Source organism: Phacochoerus africanus, chromosome 4 (assembly GCF_016906955.1).
Source record: "Phacochoerus africanus isolate WHEZ1 chromosome 4, ROS_Pafr_v1, whole genome shotgun sequence".
Taxonomy (NCBI): domain Eukaryota; kingdom Metazoa; phylum Chordata; class Mammalia; order Artiodactyla; family Suidae; genus Phacochoerus; species Phacochoerus africanus.
Genome location: NC_062547.1, coordinates 119,627,353 through 119,655,119, shown reverse-complemented (window position 1 = coordinate 119,655,119; position 27,767 = coordinate 119,627,353). Strand labels below are relative to the sequence as shown.

Here is a 27,767-nt window from a genome sequence, read left to right as displayed (position 1 = left end):
GCAAGGCCAGATCCTTAACCCAGTGAGCAAGGCCAAGGGTCGAAGTTGAAATCTCATGGATGCTAGTCACATTCACTTCTGCTGAGCCACAACAGGAACTCCCACTTTCATTAGTGCAATTTTAAGGTCCCTTTAGATATATTCTACCTCATTTAAATTGCACTACAATGCTGATATCAGAATTACTATCCCCACGTTACAGATGAAACCATCAGTGCAAAAAGATACCAGCTGAAAACTTTTGTGACTAACACACTGCAGCGTACTTACCTGCATGTCATGCCACTTTCATTCGACCCCTAAGAAACTTAACAGAGCAGAGGAGCAGGGATGTACTGAGGACAGTGGAGAGGCCTGCTTGCTTAGGGTTCCCTGTCTCATCATCTTTCTTCTCTGAAAACCCTTCACTGTAAGCCTTACCTCTTGAGACATAGCTCTTATTAAGAGGTAAAGAGACATAAAGGCCCACGAAAAGTTCATCATGTCAGTAGATTTTCTCTTTCTAGAAGTGGCTAAGAGTGGGGATTGGGTTGCAGAAATGGGAAAGAAGGTGAATGGACTTGATGTTGCTGAACTGCAGACTTTAAAATAGAAGATCAATATATGGCAGGAGATATGAAAAACAACCACTTGGCTGGCAGGTGGAAATCAAAGCACAGAGTAAATTTCTTTATCAGTCACCCATCCAAATTTAGACACCTGCCTGGCTTCATGTTACCAGAAGCAGCTGCTTTCCTGCCACTCATTTGCAGTATGTGTTCCTTCATCTATGACTCCCTTGGGCCTGACCCGCCGAAAGAAGCCAGCAGGTCATGATTTTGGCTTCTGAAGTGAGTATTCTTATGCTTGGGGAGCCTCTGTTGGGAGAAGGGTTGTGTAGACACACTGGCTCCTTACACAGAGTCAGAAGAAAAGTGGCTGGGGCTGAGACACCAAAGTACTGCTCTGGGAGAGCTGAGACTCCAGGGCTTCAAGATGGACCAGGGACAGGGAGGAGGGCGGCCACAGAGCTGGCCCTGGAGGTTGAGCTGAGAGGGGTGTCTTCCTCTGCGATGCCATCTCCTGGGGCAGTGGGTGTGTCTGCAGATCCCTCTGTGCCCGAGTGTAACATACAGTGTCTGCTGGTGTCCTAGTCCCGAGGGGCTGCCTTGTCTTGCAGGTTGGTTGTTAAGAAGGGTTTACTGTGTGAGATTTTGGAGTGTGATGCCTCAGGGCTGTAGTGAAGGTCCTCTGACCTTGTTTAAAGGAAGCAAAATGAGCCACTTGGGCTGGGGCTTGAGTGAGGGCAGGGCCTGTGGGGCAAGGTCACTTCCTATTCTCCCTGCTTCTTGCCTACCCCTCTACCTCCCACGTCACCCTCGGCCCCAAATGATCTCAGCTGGATCTGAAAGCTCACCAGGGAGCCTCCTGTGAGCACATATTTTATGGGGGCAAAGTCTCTAGAGAACCCTACACAATTTATAATGGGATTAAAGAAGTGAAGAAATCACATTAAAATGACTTATTTTTCTCCCTTCTCTCATTTACTGGTCACTCTGGGACATCATAGTTCATTTCAAATAGGAAGAAAGTTGACAATATGTTTCTAGGATTATTTTTAATAATATCCTTAAAACAAGCTGATTTTCTTTCCTTCCCCCAAAGCAGACAGCTTCGCTTCTCAGGCGTTTCCTTTGCAAATGGGTTTTCTCTCTCTTTTTCAGGGACCGCACAAAGATGGCACAAATGTTGGGAGCAGGGATTCATTTTTAGCAACTAGGAAAAAGTGTCAGGATTTAGAAAGCTGGAAACTCAGCAAAGAGCAATGATGTCAACTATTATACTACAAGTTAAGGAGACTTCTTTGCCCTGTATTATTGTTTTGGAGGATCTATGGCCATATATTCTGATTTCTTGTTACGCACAGTACAGTATGGAAACCAGCAGACTTGGGAATTTTTCACAATAGTCTTGGCTGGTCTAAATTTTACATTAATATGGAAGAGACTGCGTCAACTGCTAATATTAAGAGAACCCAAATTTCCTTTTCTTCATCGGTTTATTGGTCCCAGTGAGCTCTATACCACCAACTTCACTAGCTCACATTTCCCTGGCAGTGCCTGAGACAGGATTTCAGTTCCTCTTTAAAGTGCCCTTAAGCTTTTCCTGGAATCCTCAGAAGGTCACCACCGGCTTCCTGAGAAGCCGATTCCCTTTCCCCACTGCTGCCTGTTGTTTACTGCCTGCTGGGGTGTTCTGAGGGAACCCCAAGTCCTTTGCCAGAGAAGACACACGCAAGGGCTGAGTTTTCTTCAGAATTCACTGCGTCTGGATTCCTCTGGGTCATGACCAAAAATGCAGAGTGCCGCCTCCCCTAGTCTCTGACACTGTCTTTGTGTGTGTGTGTGTGTGTGCGCGTGTGTGTGTTTAAGGGCGTACCCACAGCATATGGATGTTCCCAGACTAGGGGTCTAATCGGAGCTGCAGCTGCCAGCCTACACCACAGCCTCAGCAACATGGGATCTGAGCCGTGTCTGCAACCTACACTGCAGCTCACAACAATGCTGGATCCTTAACCCACTGAGCGAGCCCAGGGATTAAACCTGAGTCCTCATGGATACTACTGTGTCACAATGGGAACTTCTCTGACTCTGTCTTATATATACCCTAACATCATTTCCATCTGACTCTGCATAGACCTAAGACATCTTGAAGGCCACAATCTTGAGAGACACCTGTATCCTCACTTCCCATTTTCATCCAGGCACTCTGGCACCAAGCCCTCCCACAAGCCATTTCCTCCAAAGAAATCACCCCACGCAGAATGAGCAATGCCTATAGGTCACCATCAGATAATCTAAGTGTATGAATCCCAGTTCAGTCTCAGCTGGAACCACCCCTATGAAAAGCAATAGTATAATATAGATAGTTTAGACAACAAAAACAGCAACTGTATCAGTAGCCAATGTTTGCTTTGGTTTTGTTGCTGTTCAGACCAAAGTAGTTGGAGAAGTGTTCTTCCTAGATCACTGAAGATCCTCTTTGAGCTAACTGCTGAGACCACAGCTATATATATCCTTCTTAGCATTTATAAACTCCCCTTCCACTCGGGTCCCAGATGGCCTGGCGGGAACATGGACAAAGCTCCTAAATGTCTCATCTGAAATTATTTAGGGTCAGGAGACTCAATTTAAGTCCTGGTGCCACCATCATTTACTAATGATGATCAGGACAAGCTGTATGATCTCCTGTAAATGCCTCCCCTGCCTACCTCATGGCTTATTATGGTAATGGAATGAGATAAAGAGCTTATCCATGTGAACATATCAAAATGTTAGTGTGGAGCAGAGGAGGAGAGTACTAATGACTCGTGGTGTCTACTTGTGCCAGGTACAATGCCAGATACTCCACATATACAGCCGTGTTTCATCTTGATGTCTAACCAACACATGTATCACCTAGTATATTTCCTGGTTAGAGAGGTTGCTCAATACGTTTTAATTTTCTGTCGTTAGCTATGCTACCCATTTAGGGATCTAGGATAAATAACATCTCTGTTTCTCCGATGTCTTCAACTGTAATATAGGGGCTTGAACTAAATGGTATTTAACATTCTATCTAGGCTGAATTGTTTAAGACAGAATTTTGGAGCTTGGCATTTGGAGAAAAAAGTTGTGTGATCAGAAAAGTTTGGGACATGCTGGGATCAAAGGTAACAGGGTCTTGTCCAAGGTCATATAACAAATCTGGGGCCAGCTTTGGAGTGATTGGATGTTCTCTGTCTTGATGATGATTTGGGTCACCTGGGTGCACGCGTTTGTCAAACGCATCACCTTTTATCTCACTATTTGTGAATTTCATAGTATGTTAAGTTTACATCAGAAGGAAAGATGTATTAAAAATATTGGGCTATAGTTGATAATATCCTGAAATATTTAGGGGGAAGGGTGTTGAGGTCTGTATGTCATTTTGCAATGCACCAAAATTAACACAGAGAGGGGCGGGATAGAGGGATAGATGGATGGATCGATGTGATCAGGAAAGTAGAGTAAGGAGTTCCTGGTGTGACTCAGTGGTAACGAACCTGACTAGTATCCATGAGGTGCAGGTTCAATCCCTGGCTTCGCTCAGTGGGTTAAGGATCTGGCGTTGCCGTGAGCTGTGGTGTAGGTCACAGATCTGACGCAGCTGTGGCTGTGGCTGTGGCTGACAGCTGTAGTTCCAATTCAACCCCTAGCCTCAGAATCTCCGTATGCTGCGGGTCCAGCCCTAAAAAAAAAAAAAAGATAGTGAAAGGATCATGACAGAATCCAGGTGGGGTTAGACCAGTGTTCCCTGGAAAGTGCTTTCCACTGTGCTGTATGTTTAAGAATTTTCCTAATAATACGTTAGGAAAAAATACCCCATGGCTTAGCCCAGATTCCTGCCCAGAGCTCTATCTCTCCGACCAGCCCAGGGCTCCCAGGAGGAGACCCAGTGCCTATGGGCCTCAGGGCCTTCTCTTGGACCTCTCAGCTGAAAGAGGCACACTGTTTTCTGTGGTGATTCTTTTGAAGGACTCACCCTTTTTCATAACAAGGGAAGCAAAATTCCTTCTAGCTCCGTCCCCGGTCCCCTCCTGTTAAAAGAGCCAAAGTGGCAGTGTCCTGTAAGCCCCAGTGAGCAGTCCTGCCGTCACCCCTCTGCTTCAGCCTCATCATCTCACTTCGCAGCTGCTCCCTTTGCCTCAGCACCTCCGCTCCTCCCACAGTCACTCCGTCACCATCCCCAGAGCCCCCACCTCAGTCTCCCTCCTGGCCTGGTCTTCAGGGCCCAGCAAGCCCTGGAACCTTCTGAGCTTCCTCCTTTGCTCTCTGTCTTTCAGTCTCATCTGAGATAAATCCAGGGGTTTAAGCAGATGGTTTTAAGTTTCCAGATCTTAATGGTTTTAGTTTAAGAAATTAATCAGGCACATCAAATCTGCTCCTGCTTGCTCTGAAACTCCGTTATCAGTCCATTTTTGCATAATAATAATTCCTGCTTTTTGCAAATTTTCTTTTTTGGCGTATGCTTTTCTTAATTCTAAGTACCATCTCTCCCTTTAGCTCATTTAAATTTTCACAAGATAGACTGGAAAGTATCATTCAGCTTTCATGGATGGAGACGCTGAGAAAATGCAGACTAGCATTTATTGAGCTCCTGCTGCATGCACTCCTTTGCTGCATGTCGCCCTGTGCACTGTCCCCCTGAAAACCCACATCCTCCTTGTGAGGTGCTTATTGTATTTGCAGCCCTTTAACAAATGAGGAAACTGAGGCCCTGAGAATAATTTTGAGGTTCAGTAGCCAGATGGCAACTGACACCAGAAGTGCAGTCCCACAGAATGTCAGAGTAGGAAGGGATGCTGGTGGTTTCCTAGGCCAACCACTGTATTTTCCAGTTGAAGATCCTGAGGTCTAGGGAGTAGATCTGAGCTATTTAGAAGAGATGCTGGAATTAGAATTCGGGTCTAAATTTTCTGACTTAATTTAGAAAATGAGAAAACTCCATATAGATTTAGACATATGGGGAAAGTCGGAGTGTTTCACACCCACGGGGTAGCTGTATGCCACTCTAAGCTGGTGTTACAGTTTTTAAATCTGGCTTGAGCCAAGTGCCAGGTTGTCTTGAAAGCTTAGCCACTCACAGCCTGTGAGACACTTGAGCAGCCCAGACATAATCGATGTTCCTCGTACGACAATCATCTTTTGCGCTAGGAGGCTTTGAAAGCAGGAGCAGGATCAACACTTGCCAAGTAAACATTGAAATGAGTAGTGAATAGACAAAACATGGCCAGTGACCGCAGACCAGCCGGGTCCCTGGGCCTGCTCTTTCATAGCTTCCTCCTATCATGTCCTCATTCCATTTGATTGGGTCTGGGGGCGAATGGCTTGCAAAGGGCCAGTTTCCTCCCAGATCTGATTTGCATCACCTTCATGCAAATAGCATAAGCTCACTGATCAGATGGAGAACCTTTGAATTTTTTTTTTTTTTTTTTTTGGTCTTTTTAAGGGCCATACTCTTGGCATAAGGGAAGTCCCCAGACTAGGGGTCAAATCAGAGCTGCAGCTGCCAGCCGATGCCACAGCCTCAGCAATGCCAGATCTGAGCCACATTTGTGACCTACACCACAGCTCATGGCAACGCCAGATCCCTGACCCACTGAGCGAAGGTAGGGATCGAACCTGCATCCTCATTGATATTAGGCAGATTTTTTTCTTATGTGCCACAGTGTGAACTCCTTAACCTTTGAATTTTGCCATTCACACCACATGATGCTGACTGAAAGAGTCCTACTTTTGAGCTGAAATTCGTCTCCTTCTCTTCAGTCAGTAGGTAGATCTGAGGTTCATTTGTATACTTAGTTGCTCATATATCTGCTCAAATTTCCTAGTCCTCTAACACTGGAGGTCCTGGCATTGAAGGTGAACTGCACTGCACCAGGTGAACGATCCTGTAAACAAATGGCTTGTGGGTCTGAGTGGCATGTAACAAGGCTGGACTTGAAACTTCATTTGGACTCCTAATGAGCAGAGCCATCACCTTTCACTGGAAGGGTGACTGGAAAGGGACGGTAGTGATCTTGTCCTAATGCAACCAGGATTGGATGGCTGATGTCCCACACATGATGTGGAAGACTGAATGAGCCAGATTTTGGTAAATGTATGACTTTTGGATGATTGCAGTCTGTCTGTTGCTGGGTCCTACAGGGCCTGATCATTCCCTCCATGCCAGGGCTGGGATTTCTCAGAAAGGAATGGGTATTCGCACTGCCCATCTTAGAGCAGGTTATTTCTAGGCAAGGTGATGGTGTAACTGGGGCTGTTTGGGGAGCAAGACAGGAGCTGCAAATGATTACAGTGAAACAGCAGATGTGGACCAGGGCTGATGGTTCTCCCTTTCTTTGGACACTTGGAGGTGAAATGAGGGAATATCTGATCTTCCTGGCTGAGCTGTGGGAGAGGCCTGGAGCACTTTCCTGCCACGGTGGCAGAAGCCGGGCCCTGAGAGGGAGAAGGATGTAAGGGACCCTGGGCTGGGTGGGAGGTCTGAGTCTTGCCACTTATTGGAAGCTATTCCCTCACTTGAACCTGTCCATCATCTCCGATTGTCCTGTGCAGATTCCTTAGATGTCGCTGCCTGGACATTTGTTGTGTGTGGAGAATGGAGGGCAGGGCTGGGCTGGGCATAGGAAACACCAGCAAGAAAGAAGGGACCCCTCCCTTGAGGGCTAAATGGAGGGGGCAACAGAGGGAGTGTGTGCAGGGCGTGTGTGTGTGTGGGGGGGGTGGGTGTCTCCAGCAGAGCACAGCTGTGGAGGATCACAGCAGCACCAGGAAGGACAGGGACCGGGGACCAGGTGAGGGGGTTGGCCTGAGAATGCTGGTCCTGGTTTTCCGCTAAGGACCTCCGACCCTCTGTGGTCACAGCCTGGCTCTGGCTGTTTACCTTCGTGTCCACCTTCACTCTCTCCTGAGTGACCTTAACAGGGCATTTACTTGGCAGTCACAAGTGAAAATGCTTTTAGAGTGTGTTTCTCTTCTGTCCCTTGGTGTGGCTTCTCTTTGCAGAGACAGTGGATGTTTCTGGGAAGCAGTCTGAGCTCCGGACTCCCTCGCACTCTGCACACACCTCCAGGCTGGCATTTGAAATCTGAATTGTAATCGCCTGTTGGCTTATCCATCTCTCCGACTCCCTCTGCTAACAGCAGTTTGAGGTTGTCACATCCCCAGTGTCCAGTGCCTGGCGAAGAGCAGGCGCCCAGTTAGTCTTTGAGTAAATGACAGCAAGAGATGGAAGGGACTCCAAGCTGGACTATAGAGGTCATGATACGGACTTCATGCTCCTCAAGATCGCAAATCTCTATCTGAGTTTTCTGAGATAATGTAAAAACTCTGTTCTCGATGTTTTCCCTCTCTTGCTTTCTATTTGATTTTGTTGACCTGCTTTCTACCCTACAGAGAGAGAGAAAAAAGGATCTTACTAATGTGGTTTAAAAATGATTGAGACAGGGAGTTTCCATTGTGTCTCAGCAGTAACGAACTCGACTAGTATCCATGAGGACGTGGGTTCGATCCCTGCCCCCGCTCAGTGGGTTAAGGATCCGGCATTACCTGTAAGCCGTGGTGCAGGTTGCAGATGAGGTTCGGATCAGGCATTGCTGTGACTGTGGTATATGGGAGTCTGATTTGACCCCTAACTTGGGAACTTCCATATGCTGTGGGTGCTTCCCTAAAGAGACAAACAAACAAACAAAAAAACCTGGGGCAAGTAGGATTTATTTTTCATTAGATGCTTCCAGAAAAATTTCTTCCAATGTATCTTTTCCTTTGCAGTTCTTACCACTGATAATATATAGGGATGTTATTTTTTTTTTAATCTCCATTTTTTTTTTTCAGATTCTCTACAGTACAGGAGTCAATTTAAAAATTGCCGTTATTGGAGTTCCCTTTTGTGGCTCAGTGGAAACGAATCTGACTAGTAGCCATGAGGCTGTGGGTTTGATCTCTGGCCCCCCTTGGTGGGATAAGAATCCGGCATCGCCATGAACTGTAGTGTAGGTTGCAGATGCAGGTTGGATCCCACATTGTTGTAGCTGTGGTGTAGGCTGGCAGCTGTAGCTCTGATTTGGCCGCTAGCCTGGCAACCTCTATTTGCTGCAGGAGTGGCCCTAAGAAGCAAAATACAAATAAAAAATTAAAAAAAATAAAAAGATAAAAAAAGGAAAAAATTAACATTATTGCTTTGGAATTCTGAAGTTATTTCATATCATAATCTAGATATGAAAATTAAATTGGCTTTTAATTTTCCTTAGAAAACCTGCCATATTTAACCCAGGGTGTTAGGAGAAATTATATAGTAATAGCTAGTTATATGAACTGCCCATTATAATCATTCAATAAATGTTACTTAAAGATAATATTTCCTACTTACAAAGGCTCAATAAAGTTTTTTCTAAAAGAATTAAAGATCAAAGAAGCTCTAACAGATAACAAATACATACACAGTTTTTATAAATTCTCTGGTATTAGATGAATAGATTTAAAGGTTATGATGAAAACTTTAAAATATTTAAACGTTTTTCCTTTTGACATTTTTTTATTTGAAAAGTGAAAAAAGGAGAAAATGAAAGTAATCATCATGTATTATTTTGCCACATTTCTTTCTTTTTAATTTTTTTTGGTCCTTTGTCTTTTTAGGGCCATACCTGTGGCATATTGAGGTTCCCAGGCTAGAGGCCGAATCGGAGCTATAGCTGCGGGCCTACAACACAGCCACAGCAATGCAGGATCCAAGGCGTCTGTGACCTACACCACAGCTCAGGGCAATGCTGAATCCTTAACCCACTGAGCAAGGCCAGGGATAGAACCTGCATCCTCACAGATACCAGTCGGGTTCATTAACCATCGAGCCACGACAAGAACTCCAAATTTTGCCACACTTTTGAGAAATATAACCTTGCCCACTATTACTACCATGAAAAACTAGTAACTGATATTAACAATTTGGTGCATGTTCCAGGCCCTTTTCATTACACACACATGCACACAAACTCACATATATTTTTGCTTAAAAAATAGAACCATACTAATTATACTGTACTACCATTTTCTTTTTTCACCTAAAAATATTTTACAGGCTTATTTCACAGTCACTACATATAATTTTCATTTTCTTTAAAAAAAAATTTTTTTGCATTTAACTTTTTAATCTGTTTGAAATTTATGTCTGTGTAAGGTGTGAGATGGGGATCTAACAGTGATTTTCTAAATGAATTGGCAGGTGTCTTGCCAGGTTATCATATAAACTCCTTCCCTATTGATTTGAAGTGTGCTTTTGTCATGAACTGAATTCCTGTATGATTGTGAATCTGTCTGGACTTTATTCTGTTTCATTAATCTCTTTGTCTATTTATGTGCCAATTACTGTTTAACACATAATTTATCATATATTTTGATACCTATTTGTCTCTTTCTGCGTAATGTAATTACAGATTTTAACTCTCATTTTAATTTTTACCTGGTAAGAAAAAATCCTCTTAATTGCTTCTGTTTTTTGTTTAAAAATTTTAATCTATTAATTTAATTTAATTTTTTTAATTTTTAATTTTTTTTTTGTCTTTTTGCCATTTCTTGGGCCACTCCCACAGCATATGGATTTCCCAGGCTAGGGGTTGAATTGGAGCTGTAGCCGCCGGCCTACACCAGAGCCACAGCAACATCGGATCCTCAACCCACTGAGCAAGGCCAGGGATCGAACCCGCAACCTCATGGTTCCCAGTCGGATTCGTTAACCACTGAGCCACGACAGGAACTCCAATTTTAAATTTTAACAAAATAATGTATGTAAATAATTTAAAATCTGAATGAAATGAGAAGGCTTATGATTATGAAATTTGTTCTCCTACTCTTGCAACTCTTCATTCCTTGTCCCCAGGGGTAATCCCTTTTACTTCTTTTAGTTGGTATTTCTAACATTAATCTAAATAATATAATTAAACTGCTAATTTTTCTTCTTTCTTTCTTTTTTCTTTTTAGGGCCGCCCCTGCAGCATATGGAAGTTCCCAGGCTAGGAATCAAAACAGAGCTATAGCTTCTGGCCCATGCCATAGCCACAGCAACACCAGATCTGAGCCTTGTCTGCAACCTACATCACAGCTCATGGGCAACACCGGATCCTTAACCCACTGAGTAATGCCAGGGATTGAACCTTCATCCTCATAGATACAAGTCAGGCTCATTACTGCTGAGCCACAACAGGAGCTTCTTGACATCACTTTTAAATATCATTTATTGGCTTTTATTAATAAGTATTCCACTGTTTTACAGCCCACCTTATTTCCTCTTCTGTCCAATAAGATATTTTGGTTAAATCAGTAATTAAGGTTAACATTAAGAATTGGCAAACAGTTTTTTTTGTTTTTTGTTTTTGTCTTTCCAGGGCTGCACCTGTGGCATATGGATGTTCCCAGGCCAGGGGTTGAATTGGAGCTGCAGCTGCCAGCCTATGCCATAGACATGGCACCACTGGATCTGAGCTGTGTCTGTGACCTACACCTGCAGCTCAGAGCAATGCTGGATCCTTAACCCACTGAGTGGGGCCAGGGAATCGAACCTGTGTCCTCATGGATCCTAGTCAGGTTCATTACCGATAAGCCACAATGGGAACTCCAAGAATGGGTGAACACTTTTTAATTGCAAGATCAACTAGTATACTATGATTGCATTTCCTTCCTTGTATAAATGAAATACTTCCTTTTTTTGAGTTATTCATTGCTTCTGTTTTCACTTGTGTAATTTTCTATAAATCTAAATTAAATTTTTCCAAATATTCATTCAGAGGCACCATGTACTTATTAGCATATTTCCCCCCATGCTCAGAAACATTAGTTTATCAGTTCCTTCCTTTTACCTGGAAACTTTCTTCTCAGAACCTTCTGTCTTCATACTCCAATCTTCTATTTCCTTAATCCCATGTCTTTCTCTTTTTATATTTATTTCCTCACTTTGTTGGAGCATGTTTTCCAGTTGCTGTCAACATTAATATATTACATTACATTAATATAATTACATTGATATATTACATTAATATAATATAATCTGTTACATTATATTTAAGCTATGTTACTTTTAAATAGCATATATTTGGGATTGTTTATTAGCTTGTTTTTTGATCTAGATAGGCAATCTTAGCTTTCTTTTTTTCCTTAAACTGGAGCAATTAGTTTATCTGCATTCAATATATTTACTCTACCTTGTGTTTAAATCTACCTTTTTATTTTGTACTTTCTATACCAACTGGTGTTTGTGGTCCCCATCTCTTTCTAAGCCTTCTTTTTTGATGTGATTGATTGTCCTAGTTTGAAGTTTCCCCTTCTGCTAGTTTGAAAGTTACATACTTTCTTTTCTCTCCATGGTTGTCCTAGAAGTTATGATTTGCATCCTTGACTTATTAAATATTAATACCTTTACCTTCCTATGATTACACAAACACTTTATTATTAAATACCAACTTCCCAAGTTCCATGTTATTATTACTATTTGTTTCAATTCCTTCTGTATTTACACTATCTTAAGGCATAATAGTTATTGTTCTACATAGTCAATATTGATTTAAATTTACTCACATATTTAACATTTTCTTTGCTCTCCTCCCCCTCCCCTGAACTTTACCTTCTCTCTGTGATTGTTTTCCTTATGTCTGAAGTGCATCTTCATGGATATCCTCAAGTTCATGTCTACAGAAGGCAAACACTCTACATTTTTACCTTTCCAGTAATGTCTTTATGTTGCCTTCATTTTTGAAGTATATTTTTGCTGAGTACAGAATTGTAGGTAGGTACTTTTTTTTTTCTTTCAGTGTATTGAGGATAACATTCCCCTGTGTTTTGGCTTTTTATTTTATATATATTTTTTGACACTGAGAAGCCAGCTATCAGTCTGTCACTCCTTTGAAAGTAATCTTTTTCTCAAGCTTTTTTAAAAGATTTTTCTCTTTCTTTTTGCTTTTCTTGAAAACCAAAGTGTGGATTTTTTTTATATTTATCCTAAGGATTTATTCACTCTTGAATTTGTGAACTGCTGTCTTTCATGAATTCTTGAAAATTCTTAGCAATTTTTTCCTTCAGTTACTGCCTTTATTCCTCTCTATTTTCCTCCAAAGTCTAACTGGAGACATAGCATATTTTCAATCTTTTAATTCTGTGTTGTGTTGACAAGCTGTGGCCTCTGAGTCAGTCCCCTATTTTTGTAAATAAAGTTTTGAATATAGTCATGCTTATTTATATACTTTTTTTTTTTTTTAGCTGCAATGGTAGATGTGAATCGTTGCAATAGACACAGTAAGGCCTGCTAGTCTAAAGTATTTACTATCTGACATTTCAAGCAAATGTTCGTCAGTGCCTATTTAATATTTTTAAATCTTCTCTTCTGTTTTCTCTCTCATCCATTTGGTCTTTCTGTGATGCATTCTGGATACTTTATTTTGATTTATATTCCAGTTCCTTAGTCTTTTGTCTGTACCTGATCTGTTTAATCTGTCTATTAAATTCGTAACTATGGATATTGTGTGTTTTATTTCTGGAATTTATACCTGGTTCTTTTTCAAATCAAAGTCATTTCTTAGTCTCTTCTGCCCAGTTGAAATTTTTGTTCTATTTTGTTTTGTTTTTGTCTTTTTAGGTACGCACCTGTGTCACATGGAGGTTCCCAGGCTAGGGGTCCAGATGGAGCTGTAGCCACCGGCCTACACCACAGCCACGGCAATGCAGGATCTGAGCCACGTCTGCAACCTACACCACAGCTCATGGCAATGCCGGATCCTTAACCCACTGAGCGAGGCTGGGGATCGAATCGGTGTCCTCCTGGATGCTAGTTGGGTTCATTAGCTGCTGAGCCATGATGGGAATTCCCCCAGCTGCGATTTTCAGTTTCTCTTTTTATCTTTTAAGACAAGAATTATGGTTTTGGAGTTTGTGCCCAATACTTTCCCTATCTGAAGTCTCCATGTATTTGTGGCTTTGTGTCTGGTGTCTTTTGTCCCCCTCTGGTTACCAGCTTAGAGAACTTAAGCTTGATATTGCGTTCAAAGTTGTATTTTTACAACTAATTTGAGGCCCAACACACACCTCCCCAGTGAATTCTCATTTGTTCCTGACAATCTAGGACCACCTGAAGTTCCAGACTTGAGCTCCTGAGTCACCCATGTTGAGGCAGAGTTGTTTCCAGTTCACTCTTTCTACCATAGTTGTGGTTCCCAAAATCGTCTGCACACTCACATCCCCTGAGAAGCTTCAAATAACACACATGCCAGTGCTCCACCCCTTGATGCAGTGATTTAATTGGTCTGTGATGTGGCCTGTAATTTGGAATTTTTAAAAGCTCTCCAGTGATTCTAATGTGCAGACAAATTTGGGAAGCTCTGCCCTAAGAGTAAAGCCCTTCAGGACCTCAACTTAATGTGTAGGTGTTTATCAGACTCTCCAAATAACCCAGCTCCATACTGCAGCTGTTTCTTCCTGATCAGGGCAAAACAGCTTTCAGTGCTTGGTATGGCACTCAAATTTTGGTATGATAATTCTTTGTTATCTTATAAGGTCTTTGATACTTTTAAGAAATAAATATTGATTATTTGTATTTATAAAATATGCTTATATATTTAATATTTTAAAATATATAACATTACACACACACATATATATTCTATACATTTCTTCCCATACAGTGTTTTTAGTTGACCTGAAATGGGAGGGTTGGTTTAGCTTGTCATTAAGAGAATTGAAAGTCTTCCAGTTGCTTTTTTCTTTTGTAATGATTTTTATTTTTTCCATTGTAGTTAGTTTACAGTGTTCTGTCAGTTTTATACTGTACAGCAAAGTGATCCAGTCACACACACACACACACACACATATACACATATATACATTCTTTTTCTCATGTTATCCTTCATCATGCACCATCACAAGTGACTAGATATAGTTCCCAGTGCTATATAGCAGAATCTAATTGCTTATCCATTCCAAATGCAATAGTTTTCATCTATTAACCCCAGATTATGAGTCCATCCCACTTTCCCCCCAGTTGCTTTTTTAAAAAATGAGCAGGGGGAGTATTTGAGTTTTTAGCCTTCTGAAAATATCTTATTTTATCCAGTCCCTGCCATCATGATGTGACTACCCTTTGAAGTCTAGGCGGATACTTAATTTTCCTTCACTTGTTTGAAGGCACTGTCTTATTGATTTCTAACATTCACTCATCTCTAACATTCACTGTTTCTGTTGAATAATCCTCATCCTACCTCTTTCCTGTTTCCTTGTTTATGCCTTTTTTTTTTTTTTCTTCTTTGGGAACCATTAGGACCTTCTCTTGTCCCACAAAAACTTTGATGTCTCAGTTTATGTACTTTGGCGTGGGTTTCATTCTATTCATTTCTTGAGCATGAAAAAGACTCTTTTTGTTTTATTTTACTGTTTTATTTTATTTGTTTTATTTTACTGCTAGGAAATGTTTTTGCCGTATTGCTTTCATGTTTCCCACCTTTTGATTTTCTCTCTTCTCTTTTTAAAAAAAATCATTTTTCTTTGATGATGGGCCCCTTGGATTCATCCTCTACCTTATTTATCTTTTCTTTATTAATTTTCAGTGCTCTGTATTTTGGGGCTAGGTCTTGAAAGGTTTCCTCATCTTTACTCTCCAACCTTTCTATTGAATGTTTTATTTTGATTAAATTTTTATTTCTGGAAGAAAATTTTATTTTCTGTTTTAGAAATAGAATTTTAAATTCTATTTCTGTGTATAAGGGTATAATATCTTCACTTATTTTCCTGTAGTTGTAGATTTTAAACTCTTATTATCTTCTTCTGATTATTTCCTCTAGACTCCCCCACCCCCTGCCCCTTATTCTTGCATTGGTCTTTCTTTCTTCTTTCTTTCTTTCTTTCTTTCTTTCTTTCTTTCTTTCTTTCTTTCTTTCTTTCTTTCCTTCCTTCCTTCCTTCCTTCCTTCCTTCCTTCCTTCCTTCCTTCCTTCCTTCCTTTCTTTCTTTCTTTCTTTCTTTCTTTCTTTCTTTCTTTCTTTCCTTCCTTCTTTCTTCCTGGCTGCACCCATGGCATGTGGAATTCCTGGGCCAGGGATCAAACTTGCATCACAGCAGTGACCCAGGCTGCAGCAGTGACAACTCAAGGTCCTTAACCCGCTGAGCCACCAGGGAACTCCCCGGTCTTTCGTTTTCATGCTACAGGTTTTCCTAAACTGTCTTTGGGCCTTGGCACTCAATTCCTATTTAAGAATGAGCATCTAGTGTTTAGGGGTCTTGAGTGAGTGGGCAGGACTTGTGAACCCATGGGCTCCATTTAGGGGTGATTGAAACAGGAAGTTCATGAGAGAGAGAGAGAAAGGAAGAAAGAGAGGGAGGAAGGAAGGAAGGATGGAAGGATGAAAGGAAGGAAGGAAAGGAGAAAGAAAAGAGGGAGGAAAGCTTTTTCTTTAGAGCCATTGAGCTTGTTAAAAAAAGAATCTTTTGCTGTTCTTTATGTGCCTGTCAGTTTGTGGAGGGCAATTTGGGGAAAGGTGATTCTGTGTAGTTCAGCCATTTCTTCGGCAAACTTCCATGCCCTCCTCTTTGGTGCCTGCATCTGGGCAATGTGGAGTCTCAGCCTTTCCTATTAAATTATGCAGAAAATAACTCTTTAATCGCCAACTTGAGAAATTAGTACCCTGACTGTGTGAGGTGAGAGAAAGGTATGATTACTCCATAAATAAACTTTTAACAACAGCTGTTTTTAGATCCTCACCTCAACCAAGCCCCTCAGCGTACCTGCTATCTCCAAAGCTGACATCTCAGGTTTTCCACTGGGATGATTGGCCATTTACCTGTGGTCATTGTGCTCCAGGTGACAGATCATTGCTTCCTCTGCTGGGATAGATCACTCACCTTTCCTCTATCTGGTTCTGTCTTCCAACATTGCATTGAATACTCTTGTCTCTTTCTGTCTTCTTTATTCTCCTTGTCTTTTATAGGTTTCTACTTTGTTTTTGTTGTTATAGTTCCTTTACTATCAATCTAGCGGAGTCCCAAGCAGGAAGAGAGTTAAAAAAAAAATCTTTATTCTTAAAACATATCCCAATTAACTTTAGATGGCTTATCTATTAAAAACAGTTCTCCTGGGGTTTTACTAAAATTGTTTTGGATTTATAGGTTAATTTGAGAATTGTCAGTTCTGTACTACTGTGCCTTCCTGTTTAAGGACGTGATAAACCTCTCCATTTATTTTGATCACTATTACCTTTTGCCAGGTTTCACAGTTTTCTTCATGTTAGCTTTATTACTAAAATATTCGTCTGACGAAGAGCACAAGTGACACAAGTAAAAAGCACATTTGTGAGCTTGAAGATTCACCTGAAAAACTGACCCATAGCATAGTGCATGCAAAAAGACAAAGAGAAGAAATATGAGGAAAGGGTTAAAAAGTTGGAAAACAGATCAAGCAATTCCAATAGGCTTCTCATAAGAGTTTCCCAAGGAAAGAACAGAGTATGGAGGCTAGAAGCCATCAAAGACGTGAAAGCATAAAATTTTCTAAAGTGGCAGAGTGAGGCAAACACAGACACACACCCTCCTACATGTGGTGTGCAACATTTCAGAAAGATAGGAAATTCTAAAGGATTCAAGAGAGTGAAGATAAGTTCCATTAATTTATACCCTGAGGAATTTCTCTGCTTATCACAGACAGATTAGAATCACCGATGATAGAGCTAGCCAATAAAAGCTGCCAATATTTGTCTTTTGGGAACAAGCATCATCTGTCACCAGCACCAGGAGGCCCTGCAGAAGTCATGTGAGCATCCAGTCCTATGTCTGTCACTGTACTTGCCCACTATCGAGGGACCACCAGTTAACATCAAAGAGCACAGGGCCCATCTGTCTTCCAGGCTGTTGTGATGCCTCCAGTCTCCCCAGCCCTTCATCAGACAGGCTCCACTTGGAGAAAGACCTTCTTCTCTCATTCTTCCAGTGTCTCAGAACTCCGAAAATCCCTTTGGAACAGAGCAGGGCTTGAACACGTATAACTGAAATCTCCATTGCATTGTGGTGGAAGAGCAACATCCTTGACATGAAGGGAAAGCCCAGTGCAAGGCCCGAGGCTGCTCAGTTCCCAACCTCCTATTTCCCTGCCTTCCTTTTGAAGGTCCAAGAAGAAAAGATGTTCAGCGTCCCTCTTGAGATGTGTTAGTGCTCTTTTAGATATGTCATTAATGAAGTGTGTGATATGTGTATGTATGTATGTGTGTGTGTATATGTATATATGTATTCGCACACACATATGCATATGCCAGTATGTTTTAATGGCAACTTGAGAGGTATAGGTGGATGGCCTCACTTTCATTAGGGTTATGGAGAAGGGAAATTTTTATGCTGATTATGCCTATGAAATACCTAATCTATTCTAATACAGACTTTTTAAAAATACTGAAGTGTAGCTGATGTGCAGTGTGTTAATTTCAGCTGTACAGCAAGGTGATTCAGATGTACATTCACATACATTCTCTTTCATATTCTTTTTCATTATGGTTTATCACCAAGTATTGAATATAGTTCCCTGTGCTCTACAGTAGGACCTTGTGGTTTATCCATTCTTTATTTAATAGCTTGCCTCAAACCCCAAACTCCTACTCTATCCCTCTCTCACTCTCTGCCCCCTTGACAACCACAAATCTGTTCTTGTGTTTATAACACAAACTTTTGAAACCTTTTCCTCTTGCTTCCTTTAGATGCCTCTAATTACTGCCCAGCTGCATGTTTGGGACTCCATCAAACATAAGCATCAGAGCCATTATCCTGAGAACCTGGACTAGCCCGGGGACATGAGCCTATGTTTGAGGTATAGTCTGTTTTGTCATTCAGTTGCTCAATAAACATGAACTTTAGTGCCTTCAGAAGGTAAAGATAAACATGGCCTTGTCTTTAAGGGGCTCAGATTTCAAGCATGTCACCTATTGGCCAGGTGGGCTCAAGTGAGTCATTTAAGCTCCTTGATCCTTCAGTTCCTCCTCTTTAAATAGGATGCTGGCTTTGCCTACCTGACTCAGGTTTTTTGTGTAGATGTGGTCAGGTAACATACATAAAAGTGGTTATGGGAAAGCCTGTAGGACATTGTTATCATTTTCCCTGTGATGTCCTGTCCTCATTAATCTCAGTTTCTTTTTTTTTTCTTTTTTTTTCTTTTTTTTTGTCTTTTTGCTATTTCTTTGGGCCGCTCCTGCGGCATATGGAGGTTCCCAGGCTAGGGGTCAATCGGAGTTGTAGCTGCCAGCCTACGCTGGAGCCACAGCAACGCAGGATCCGAGCCGCGTGCCGGATTGTTAACCCACTGAGCAAGGGCAGGGATCGAACCCACAACCTCATGGTTCCTAGTCGGATTCGTTAACCACTGTGCCACGACGGGAACTCCAAAATTTTTTTTTTTTTGTCTTTTTCAGTTTCTAAGTAAACTTTAAATTTAAGTGATGTTTCTATTTCCCACCAAAACAAGCGATGTCTCCTTCTTGGCATGTGGTGGTTGTATCTCCTCCCTTTTCATCTCCTGTCATCTCTTTTCTGCTAGAATCTGCAGGTCACGAATGAGTTACTTCTGCTCTTGTGAAGTACCTGGCAGAAAGGATGCAAAGCCACTGGTTCCCTGAGCTCCCCTGCGTGGTGGCATCCACTGTCCTTGAGCTTCCCAAAGGGTGTCCTGGCTGTCATGCTGGTGCTGCTCAAGAAGCAACGTTCCAAGGGAGTTCCCATTGTGGTGCCGTGGGTTAAGGATCTGTCATTGCTGTGGCATAGGTCACAGCTCAGATTCAGTCCCTGGCTCGGAACTTCCATGTACTGCGGGGGTGCTTAAAAAAAAAAAAAAAAGCAAGGTTCCAATGTCAAGGTTCTGATTTCTGTCCATAGGTCTCATATCAGGCCACACCACCTATCTTAAATCAAGTTAATGGTAGTTAACACTTTAGTGTTCTAAGAACTTATTTAGTTCTCACAGCAACTCTGCATTATCCCATGTCATAGAAGAGATAACTGAGACTATCTAAGAAACTTGCTCATGGTCACAAAGCTGGTGAATAGAAGAGCGAGAGTTTGATCCCAGGAAATCTCTTCCCTGAGTCTAGGCTCCTAACCGCATTGTTACCCTAGCTCTTCAATTAGATTTGCTTAACTAGCTCAGAGTCAGGAAAAGCTCCCAGCATTGAAAACATCTAGGAGAGTGCTGGCATGTCTTGGTTCTTTGATAATACAAGTAAAATCCACTTCTTAGGTCCCACCTCTTCAAGAGATACTCGGTACTCCGGTCAATTGGACACTGATCTCCTGGCTACCTGAGTAGCAAGCTAATGCAGAGTTGAACCCTCCTATGAAATTGTCAATAATTGGCCATTGTGACCTATAACAGTAGCAATTGCCTATGATTCCGCCTAATGTTGGCTGAGTTGCTACCTGGATGCAGGACCTAATTCCAGGCACTCTTCTTATGTTTCTCACTTATGCCTCACAGCAGTACTTCAGTGTTTTCAACCTTCATTTTTCATGTAAGGAAACAGGTTCAGACTAACCAGCTGGAGATCCTGCTCCAGGTTGGGTTCTCTTTCATTGCACAGTGTCTGCAGGCTGAGCCCTGGGAGCTGAGTGCAGCTGGTGCTCCTGGAGGCAAAAAGGAAGGGTCATGGTCAAGTGGCAGCCTAGAGTTATACTAGTTTTGGAGTGAACCATGAGTCAAAAAGGAAAATGATATGACCCCTGCAAAGCCGGCAGATATGACTCAACCAGCAGTAAAAGTCAGCTTTGGAAAACTGAACCAGACCTGTTTGATTTGATTCAGTATTATTATCACAGCCACTGGCATCCATAAGCTCGTGGGTGTGCTTGCTGCACCTTTAAAGAGAATTTGGGGATTGAGAGGTGATTTGCCTCATTGGAGAATACTGCTGGGGGTGGGTGGGCAGGGAGAGCCAGGTGGAGGGCACCTGCAAGGACTGGAGACTCTTGGGATTCTGAGTAGAGATAAATACAACTAGAGACCTGAGGGGTAGTAGAGCGAGGTGTGGGAACGAGAGGTGGGATGGGAAGATCTTCCCTGTACAGCGAGGAGCTTGGGAATCCAGTTTCGCCCCTTGGAAACCTTTTGGAAAGACTCTAGGCTGTAAGGTAGGAGACCTGGGCTGGGAAGGGCGGAGGGAGTGTTAAATGGGCACGAACACATGGAGGTGTGTTCTATGTAAGTGGAACATTAGTCAGGGATGGATGCAGAAATAGTTGAAGCAGTTCATAGGTGTTCATTTTAATTCTTTGGTTTTCCTCTGTGGGAAACTGCTTCCCTCTGGTTCTTTTCAATATGGATTGAGTCATATTCTCGATTTGACACAAGCATATATTTGCCAGAAGTATTTTAAAGCATTGAACAATTGCTGCCTCATTCTTAGGGCTTTGATTGAACCACTCTAGCTGAGCCTCTGTCTCGCTGAACATAGGAATTTGAGATGAATTCCCAGCCACTAGAACAAAAACTACCAAAAGAAAGTAGGAGTAAGTGTTCTTGATCAACATGGATCTTTGTTTTAACTTTTTTTTTTTCTGGGCAATTGGCCAGGTGTTGGGAGTATAAAGGTTTGCAGGCTGCTTTCTAAGAGTTTATAAGCTATTTGGGAGAAATAGGACATATACACAGAACGGAAGACCATGTTTTATCAATACCAAATGTATGGTGAATAAACAATAAAAGTTATAGGAAGCCAAGAGACTGACATTTGCAATGGAGCTAAGGAGGCAAGGATTCCTGGGGCGGGTAGATTTGAGCTAGTCCTTCAAGAATGAGTATTTAAGGGTAAAGGGGAGTGAGAGGAGGTCATTACAGGCAGAGGGAATTGTACATACACACACGTGTGCATGCACACACACATATACATATACACACACAACACACAAGTCCAGGTGTGGGAGAACCCATATTTGCTAGAACCTAAGTACTAACCAGTTTGGGCAGACAGAAACATTTGTTGGGGAAATTATTCGATGCCCCCCTCCTTTTCTCTATACACATGTTCCCTTTAGTGAATCCATTTAGTCTTTCACAGTTAAATAATGTTCAAAGGCTGACTCCTGGATTTATAACTCCAGAACAGACGTTTCTTCTATATTCCAGACTTGTTCCTCCACCCACCTACCCAACATCTCCAATTGATAATCCCACAGGAATCTCAACTTGAGAACAACCACAGTGGAACTCTCCGTTTTACCCTCCTGATTTGTCCCTGTCTTCCCACATCCCATGTCCTTGCCCTCTTGGTGAATGGCACATGATTCACCCAGGTGATCCGGCCAAACGTTGGGAATCACGCTTGACTTCTTTCACTTCTCCCCACCTGCATCCCATCAAAAACAGATGCCAGCTCTTCTATAGGAGGATCTCAGATCTGTCCACATTTTTCTCACCGTGATTGCTATCACCCAAGTACCCAAGTTTAAGGCACTAAACTCCCCTGCCTGTCATTGTGTAATGCCCCCGATTTCAGTCCTTCCAAGCTTATCAACTGGCAATCCTTTCTCTGCCAACATAAATTTTTTGTTATCAGATCAAATGCCAGCAAATCCCTCCCTTGCTGAAAATCTTCCAATGGCTTCCTAAGGCTCTTAGCATAAAATCTCAACTCCTTACCATGGTTGGTTGATATAGCCCTGCTTTGTGGATCTCTCCCCCGCCCCCTATGCCTACTTAGCATCCATGCATCTTCTTCTTACAGCTGCTTCTCCATTTCTCTTTGAAGAATACTGATTTTTCCAAAGAGTATTTGACTTTTTTCCCTGATTTTGTGTGTTTGTGTGTGTGTCTGTACGTCTGTGTAGTGTGTAGTCATTTGATGTGGGATGGATCTCAGTCCCCAACCAGGAATTGAACCCAGGGCCACAGCAATGAAAGCATCATGTCTTGACCATTAGGCCACCAGGGAACTCCCACTCCTTCCCTGATTTTACCTTGAGTGGTCTGGGCAGGCTGACCCCACTTTACACCCTGTGTCCAGGGTCAGCCTATAACCCTAGCGTGGACAGTCAGCATATTCTTGCCTTATGTCACAGTGGTGAGTGCATCTGAGTTGACCCATTAAGACTGAAGTCCAGGTCTTTTGCTAGAACAGTGGGGATTGCTGGCTGTAAAGAAGATGTGTACCTGGAAATACAGAACCCCAATCCTTGGAAGAGGCTTCCTGAGCTAAAGCCAGCTCAGAACAAAGGGGACTGAGAGATGGAGAAGGACCAAATCCTGTTGATTCTGAGGCCAGCTCAGAATCCCATGTAATGTCTCTACTTTTCAGTTGAGCCAATACATTCCCTTTTCAGGTCAGATTTGAGTTGGCTTTCCAGCTGTTTGTCCTGTAGGATCTGAACACTGCCTAGACTTGAACCTCACTGCAACCCTTTCTCCTCTCTATCTCAGTGACTGGTATACAGTAGGTGCTTAATAAGCATCTGTTAAATGTGTGGATGAGTGCATACAGGCATGCATACTCAATTTCGTAGATTCAACTTGATGGGAATGAAGAAAGAATAGGAGATATTTGCTATAAAGGACGATAGACACAGTTGGAAAACACCATTTTCCTTTTTCTTTGAAGGCTTTGCCTATAAGCCATGAGAGAGTGTCCTGCAGAGGGGGTATCCCCAGCCAGATGAGCTCCACACAAGCCTGGGGTGAGTCAGGCCAGCAGGTGGGTGAATCAGCTGGTGTTCTGTGCTGGCCCCAGGCCAGGAGGACACACTCTCCCTTACGTACAAGTCATGTTTGAGAGCCGCATCCGGTCATGGGCAGAAGGAGTGTCAGGTCAAGGTTATGTCTTCCTCTTTCTGACATGAACTGGCCATTTCTTTGAAGGGATGTGGAGGTAGGTAGGCAGTCACCTATAAAAGGTTCTGCTTCCCCAGTCTTTCCATCGCTGCTTTTGAATGTATTGCTACTAATAAAGTGATAGTGTGGACAGCAATGTATATAAAACAAGGCTCACTTCATGCTGGGACTATTTTAAATGTTTTACGTGTATCAACACATTTATTTCCCATAGCCATTGAGGTAGATGAATCACGGCCATAAATTCTTTGATAGCTTTTCCCACTTAGAATCGGGGTCTATGCCCCTCCCCTTGAATCTGGATGGGCCCCCTGACTGCTTTGACCCCTAGAACATGGCAGAAGTGCCAGTTCTGAGATGTCCTGTAGGACGCTTGCTCTTGGACACTCACTCTAGGAGAAGCCACGTGCCACATATGAGGTTTGCCCACTCTGCTGGAGAAACCATGGGGGGGCCCCTGGGACCACAAGGAGAGGGAGAGGGGCCAGCTGAGCTGAGCCTGGAGCAGCTCCTGACAAGGACCCTGACCTGAGAGTGAAAAAGCCGTCTCAGATTCCCTCCACCCCTCCTGACACCATGTTGATCCCAGAACCACCCAGCTGAGCCTGCTTGAGTTCCTGACCCACCTTTTTTTTTTTTTAATTAAAAAAAATTGAAGTATAGTTGATTTACCAACCCACAATCTTGTCAGCAAACAGAAGTGACTTTTAAGTCACTATATCTGGGTAGTTTGTATTCAGCAAAAAATAACTAGAACCACCTCCCTGCCTCCTAAGTGCAGTCATTATCCTTATTTTACTGGTGAGAGAACTAAAACAGAGTGGTTCGGTGACTGGCTCAAAGCTGCATAGAAGGAGGCAGCCATATAATTCAAGCCCAAGCATTCTGGCTCCAGGGCCTGAACTACTCATCGTGAGGCCAACAGCAAGGCCCTCCTGCCCTGGGCTTCTTAGATTCAAAACCTCTTAGCACCTTGGTCTTCTTGTCTGGACAATGACGGGTTGGCCTCGGTTGCAAATGTAAAGCAGAGTTTCTCAACCTGCTTTGTAGCTGGATGATTAGGCCACTTAATTCTTCACTGTGGGCTCTGCTGTGCACTGTGGGATGCTTAGCAGGATCCCTAGTCTTTGGGGTCTACTTCCTCTCACTCTGATGAGCAAAAATATCCCCAGACAGTCCCCAAATTGCCTCCAGCCAAGAGCTAACCTAGTTGTCTTCCAGCCCCACCTTTGCTGTTTGGTCCCCTTTGCAGTGCTGCGCCTTCCTGCCCCCTTAGATACAATTGAGTGGGTATCATTGCCCACAGGACTCCTCCTGTGGCCTCTCTGCCCCTGGGACACATGAGGTGACCCTGTTATGCTCTGTCTGTCTTTGGTACTGTACGGGGTGGTGATGTGGCTGTGTCCTTGCTGACCTGTGAGTTCCCTAAGGGCAGAGACTACGTCTTTCTTGCCTTTGTACCTTCCACATTTAGCACAAGTCCTGGCTGGTTCAGTGCTGATGCTCAGCACATTCTTAGTAAAACAAGGAATGAATGAGGCAGTACCTTGTATAGTGTGGGCTTTGAGTCAGGCTGAAGGCAGTTTGAATCCTGGCTCTGCTGCTTACCGGCAGCTTAGAGTTGAGCAGGTTACATAATCTCCTCCACATTCCTCTCTGGAAGAGAGACAGTGAACTCTCTACCTCACAGGGCAAGAAGAAAGGAGAAAGAGTAAGGAGAAAAGGAGATGATGCCTATTCCTTGCTTAGTCCAGTTTGACAGGGCGTAAATGCTCAGTAAATGGTGTCTTTTATAAAACAAAGGAATGTTATCATTTCCTGTCTCCTCCCCCTCCACATGCCTTATTCCAGCCCTGCAAAACTGCAAGCTGAGTTTGTGGGCACAGGCACTGTTAGAAATTCTCTTATTTCTCTTTTCCTGGAGACCACCTCACTGCTAGTGGGCACTTTCCTCCTTTCAGTCCTGGATTCAAATTCATGTGGTTTTCTTAGCATTGTCACCAGGTGCTACCCCACCTCTATGTCCTCTGAAGGGCAGGTCATCTGAAGTCCTAGTGAGGTCTCGTGACTTGAGCCTGGAGAGAAGTCAGACTCAGATGATTAGATGAGCTCCTATCCCCAGGGGCTGAGGACTGGACTGGGAACCAGGGAAAGGGAGCTGGCAGGCAGTGCACCACAGGGGACAGAGACTCTGGCTGACTGTGGATGGCATGTGTACTTAATTCCCCCACCTCCTCTTCTGGGGGACATTGCCATGGATGGCCATCTCTGCAGTGAGCATAGGGGCATTTCATGCACAAACACTGGCAGTGAGATGAAATAAGGCTGGGACAGTAAGGGGATTTATGATCTTGCTTAGTTAAAAATCTGGCAGAAAGGCAGCTCCAGGATTGGTTAATTTAGTTATTAAACTGCATCATCAAAGACCCTGGTTCTTTTTGACTTCAATGTGTTTGCTTATCTGCCTCCCCTGGTCTCAAGAGGCCTGCCAGAGCTCCAGGCTTCACATGTAGTCACTGTTTACAGATATACAGAGGCAGAAAAAAGGGGGAACTCTTGCAAATTCATGCTCTCACTCTCTCTCATCTCTCACTCTCTCTCTCTCTTTTTTTTTTCTTTTTCTTTTTTAGAGCGGCACCCTTGGTGTATGGAAGTTCCCAGGCTAGAGGTCTAATTGGAGCTACCAGCTGCCAGCCTATGCCACAGCCACAGCCACACCAGATCTGAGCTGCATCTGAGACCTGTATCACAGCTCATGGCGGTGCTAGATCCTTAACCCACTGAGCGAGGCCAGGGCTCAAACCTACATCCTCATGGATACTAGTCAGTTTCGCTACTGCTGAGCCCCAACGGGAACCCCTCAATACATGTTTGTTGAGTGAAGATGAGTATAGGAATGAATGAACAGGGATCATGAAACTCTTTGCTAAAGCAGGCAAACAGTGCAGGGGAGCATGACAAGATGGCAAGGTGTACCACTCATTTTTCATGGGAGGTACCCACCAGCAGTTCAATGACTGCAGAATGAAGCATCCCTGTGCAGGGAGAGTGCTGTTGGGAAGTCTTCCCAGAAGGCAGGAGGGTCTGAGATGATCTGTCTAGGGTAGGTGGGGGCTGAGGAAGGAGACAGGGAAGGGGGGCATTTTCAGGTAGAGGTCCATCGTCCTCAGACTTGATGTCTCAAAAAAAATAGGAACTTTGAGGATGTTTCCTGGGGGAGCTGGCACTGAGTTTGGTGTTGAGACCTGTGGCTTAGTTCTTAAGGGCCCAGTCCAATCCCAGACCCTGCTTTCTTTCTCCTGGAAAGTGGGAGGCTGCTGCAATGCCAAGCCCACACATCTGCAGAAACATTTACTCTGCAAACCCGCTCTCTATGACAACCATTGCATGTGTTCTGGGGTAGAGGCCAGCTGACTCAGGGATTAATCAAACCCTTTTATGCCAGTTCTCATCAGCTTTCAAAGGGTCTTTACACAGAACACTCCGAGATGAGTGGTGGATGAATATTCATAGATCTGTTTTCCCTGCCACCGATCTGGAAGGACGCTGCTCTCAGGTCTGCTTGCTGTCTCTGGGTGGAGTGACTGCTTGGCCTTTGTGCTTATTGCAGAGGAGCAGGAGATGAGTCAGCCTCTGACCCTGAAGTAACAGAATGTCCTCCTGTCCCTGATAAAGTTGTCAGAGGCCAAGCAGTGCTGAGGCAGGAGTCAGACAGTTTCCAGCCAGAGCCTTTGCCTGTAGAGCAGGCTGGCTCGTGTATCCTCCGCAGCTGCCCTAGGTTACACCCTAGGGACCCATGAGAACCTACTTCTCATTCACTTGTGGGTCCCCCTCCCCATCCACAATCCTCATGTTCTGATTGGACACTACCTTTCAGCTAGAGTAATCCCCACATAGAAGAGCACTTTACAGTTTGTGAGGAGCTTCCGTCAACCTTATCCAGTTCCCCAGACCACTCTCCTACGATGGCTTGTGAGGGACTCACATGCCACCTGCGTGGAAGGCAATAGTATTGTATCCATAAAAATTGCAAATGCACTGACTCTTGGATCCAGACATCTCACTTGAGAGTTTCCGTACACACAGATTTGCATATATAGAATGAGATATTTATACAAGACTTTCCATTACAGCCCTGTTTTGTGATAGCAAAGATTGAACACCATCTAACGGACCATCTAAAGAGCACCTGTCAAATGAACTGTCGTGGGACTACATAAACACTCCACAGCTACAAATGAGTGAGGAAGTTCTCAGTAAACTGAGAGAGAATGATTGCCGATAAAATGCAAAACTTGTGTATGTAGTTGGCTGCATTTTGTGTAAGGGCTGGGGAATGAGTGTATTTTCCTCTTTGTTTGTATTCGTATAAAGGAACACTGGAAGGATACT

General features: G+C 43.2%; 1 long non-coding RNA gene across 2 annotated transcripts; it reads left to right on the top strand.

The window, feature by feature from the left end:
- The first annotated feature begins 758 nt into the window (after positions 1-758).
- Positions 759-27,767, top strand: LOC125124352 (uncharacterized). 2 transcript variants are annotated; one of them, XR_007134283.1, is made up of 3 exons: positions 759-830; positions 18,268-18,377; positions 27,509-27,767. It is a non-coding gene; the product is annotated as an uncharacterized LOC125124352 (long non-coding RNA). The 2 variants fall into 2 exon arrangements; XR_007134284.1 differs by lacking the exon at positions 27,509-27,767 and adding an exon at positions 19,101-19,300.